This window comes from Rosa chinensis, chromosome 4 (assembly GCF_002994745.2).
Source record: "Rosa chinensis cultivar Old Blush chromosome 4, RchiOBHm-V2, whole genome shotgun sequence".
NCBI lineage: Eukaryota > Viridiplantae > Streptophyta > Magnoliopsida > Rosales > Rosaceae > Rosa > Rosa chinensis.
In genome coordinates, this window is record NC_037091.1 from 40,767,460 (window position 1) to 40,771,597 (window position 4,138).

Sequence of the window (4,138 nt, forward strand, 5' to 3'; positions counted from 1 at the left end):
TCTTCTTGAACTTAAACTCTCTCTGTCTCTTTCTCTTAAGATTGACACCTAGCTCTTTATCTTAAAATTAGGGATGATGAATCATAAGTTCATAACAATGAAGAAGACTACTTTATACTGGTGAGAAAGAAGTAAAAACTTTGACTAACTGATACCATTCAAAGTTTAGCGAAGTATATTTTATTTGTTCAAATTACAAAGACCACCGTTACACTCACTATCACCATTCACTAGTTGATGCATGCAAATTGTGTGGTGTGTTTCAAACGCTTGAGGATGGTAATAAATTAAAAAAAAAATTCAAGATTTAACTTTTATGGTAATAAATTAATTTTTTGTTTTTTTTTGTTTTTATGAGTTGTTGGTGGAAAAATTGCACACAGTGAGCGAAAATGTCACCCAACATAATTTCACTCATATTCATTTAGTGAATAGAGTTTTTATTATTTTGGGTTCGACCCATTCAAGACAGAATGTGTCTCTTAATTACAATCATTTGTTATAGAGAAACACCATTTGATTCCATTTATGAAGAAACCAATTGAGGGATGTGTGTTTGTTTGTTTTTGCAGCTGCACCCGGATATTTGAATGGGTTGCCTACGTACCCTTGGAGAGGGATCAAGCCACTCGTAGTTCAAGCATTTGAGATTTAAATGGGTAGATGACCCATTTATTTTGGATTTGTGTTTGGGAGATTTGAAAGGTTTAGAGCCTTCAAAATTTGTGTGATTTGGGAATGATTTGATTTTCTGGTGCTAGGAGAATTTGACTGGAGTCAGTGATCCATTTGGGACTGGTCGAATTTGACTGGCGGAGTCAGGGATTCTGTTTGGAGTTGCAGTTGCATCTAGTGGGTCGCTAGACTGCCTACATACCCTATGAAGGGATCAAACCATTGTAGTTCATCAGGAATTGAGTTTTCAGTTATGTACTGAGTGATCAACATATATTTTAGCGAATTTCTCAATTGAATATCTTGAGTGGACACCCCAATTTTGGTGAAGTTGTCGACATATATGACTCTGAAGCTTGTATCATTTGACGATGAATATTAATCTGGACACCCATCAAGACAAGCTTTGAGATTGGAGTCGAAGATTTGATGTAGACCTTTGTAAAGTAGGCTTGCTTCATTTTTTTGTAGGAGGCCAACTTTGTTTGAGAATTGTCAGGCAAACTATTAAATTAATGGATATATTTATTTGATCAATAATCCATTAATTTATTGGTTCACGTTTTGGGGTTAATTGCCCAACAAACTTTCATGGCATGTACTTTTGGCCTTAGACTTGTTGTCTTGCTCAAAGACCAACACGGTAGATATCAAGTGGCATATTTCATATGGGATTCATAATTCTCATTTTGACGTACTTGAAAGTAGTGGAGTTTGTCTCTAATCTGCATGCTCCCTTCTTCAATATGTTTCCACTAAAGAATTCATCATTCTTTATTGGTGGAGCGGTGAGCGGTGGGCTTTGGTCTTCAATTTGCTTCTTCCATTCTTTAATCACTTTGGTTAGGAATCCATCAATTGTCTCTTGGATAAATGGACCCGTGTCCCATAATTTAGCTGGTAGTAGAAAAGCTTGTGCATGCATGTTACAATCTTGTTTTGCAGCGAACTGAGCATCAACGACAATCATAAATTGACTTTGTTATTTGTCTCTGTGATTTGCAGAACAATTGATCGATACCTCCTTCAATGTGGCAAAAGTGGAGCTATGGCCTATGGAGCTTCGGTATTAAGAGAGAGATAGCCATATAGCCATGTAGCATGCAGCTTCGTCTGCCTCTTTTCAAGACGATAATGCAAAAGTTGTTTTTTTTTTCATTTGCAAGCCTCATAATCATTGATAGAAGAGATGATTTTGTCGCCAAAGTTTATTGTCGTGAACATCGATGACGCAAGAGCTACAATTCAAAGCTTGCTGCCTCTAACTGTTGTCATTGCTTGTGTGGTTTACATACCCTGATGCAGCGTTCCTTTATCAGAAGGGCACCGCCATTTGTTGAAAGGTGTTTCTTTAACTTGGTAGAGGGTCAATGTTGTAGCTCCGTCTTGTTGACATCTACGCATTACCAGCTTCTTCCCGTTGTCAGAAAAGTTGGTATCTCACTTCACTTTTGCCACCTATACGCAGGACGTACCGCCATATAGGCATCAAAAGTTAGAAGTGAAATTCTATGCTCTTTCTCTAGGCTCACAATATATTTTCGCCGCCTATAAGAAGGACGCACCGCCATATAGACATCGAAAACAAAAGTGAGCATGGAGTGATGTCGCGGCTGCGAATGAGGGCTTGATGTTGACTTTGTGTCTTGCCCGGAGCTGTTGGTGACATTGTGAGGATGAGAGCAATGAGGACTTTTGTAGAGAGAGGATAGACCATTAACTTCTTGTTTGGAGTGCTCATAGTTTTACATGATCACCTATTTAGCATTCTGTAATCATATAATACAGAACAAATAGAACATCTGAGTGAAAATGATAATTGACAGCATATAGAAGAAATTATACCCACTGCTCGATGCTTGTAGCTTCTCATGGTCTCTTCTTAGCTTCGAATTATTCTTCTCTTCTTCCCTTCATTTTCTTTCTCTGCTCCTCCCTTGCCTTTTCCCCTCTCCCTACGTGTTTCTCTCTGCTAGTTGCTCTATGACTTTCCTTCTCTCTGCTTTTTTCTTTTTCTCTCCCCCAACCTCACTACTTTTTTTCTTCCTTTTGTTGCTTCTGCCTTGCCTTCCCCTTTCCATCAGTGTAGTAGCTCCTTTTATAGGGGAGACTGGGAGTAATGGATGAGGTAGAGTTGAGGATGACTCCGATTTGAATTTGAAATTTGATATTCAAAATCGGTTTGACCAAGTTTGGTGCTGGGATTTGAATTGATGACAGTTAGCTTGGCTTTGATTTTATCATAATTGAAGATCCACCTTGGACGTTGATTTGCATACCTGCTTTTTCTCCAACTAATCATCCACTTGTTTTGATGGAGTATGGTGGTTTTGAATTTGAATTGGGATGCAAATATCCAATTAACTATATTCACTCCAATTTGAATGATAAGGCTGTGCTACCCATGAAACCTAGTCATCATATTGACTTGAACTGGTTCTGTATTTTGACCTGCATTACTCCATTTTTTGAACAAACATGTGAGTTTGTTATATTATTTCCACCTAACAAGCGACGCATCATATCTTCTAAATGAAGGCCCTTATTGAATTGGGTTTGTAGTTTTTTTTTTCATCTAAACATGTGAGTTTGTTATATTATTTCCACCTAACAAGCGACACATCGTATCTTCTAAATGAATTCCCTTATTGAATTGGGTTTGTAATTTTTTTTTCATCTAAATATAATTTCTTTTTGGATTAAATACTGTTTAGTCCTTGAACTTTTACCTAAAAAACACTTTAGTCATTCACCTTCTAATTTCACACGTTTAGTCCTTGTACTCTTCAATTTTGGACCAATAGGTCCTTTCCGTTACTTTCCGTCTAAAATCTCGGTTAAATCGCTGACGTATCAATCCATTTGCGCCAAAATGTCGATTATACCCTCACTTTTTTTCTAATATTTAATTTCTCTCTCTCTCTCTCTCTCTCTCTCTCTCTCTCTTTTTTTTCTTTTTTTTTTTTTCTGCTTTCTCTTTTTCTTCCAGCTCCACGAAATCTCTTCCCTATCTACATCGACCTCCGCCGTCCCCTCTGCACTTTCCCGGCCATTACTTTGTTCGTCATGTCTTATATTCACCATGTTGCAATTGCTTTCTTCCTCTTGTTTCTGGTCCAGCCTAGTTTCTGTGGTCGGAGACTCTCCTTCCCTCAGCATCTTTCTCTGCGGCATCCCCTACACTGCCCTCCCCATTCGCCACCTGCATCATCGATCACCTCCCATAAACAAAGAAAACAGAGGCAAATCATATAACCCCACAAGTTCATCCCCAACTCCAAATCACAAGTTTCAGAAACAGAAGATCAAAGGCAAGCCATATACCCACCCCAAAATCAAATCCCCTATAATTCCTAATACCCAACTCTTCGGATGCTATTTTCCTTCCCCCTCCGATCACCGATTTTCGAGAAAAATACAGAGGAGGACAAGCTCGATGAGGAGATCGCAGATCTGCAACCAA

At 38.4% G+C, this 4,138-nt stretch overlaps 1 long non-coding RNA gene across 1 annotated transcript; it reads right to left on the reverse strand.

The window, feature by feature from the left end:
• Positions 1 to 1,182: 1,182 nt before the first annotated feature.
• LOC121052979 lies at positions 1,183 to 2,726 on the reverse strand. The gene is made up of 2 exons (XR_005810436.1): positions 2,521 to 2,726; positions 1,183 to 2,432 (listed from the first exon to the last, which is right to left on the reverse strand). It is a non-coding gene; the product is annotated as an uncharacterized LOC121052979 (long non-coding RNA).
• Positions 2,727 to 4,138: the final 1,412 nt, after the last annotated feature.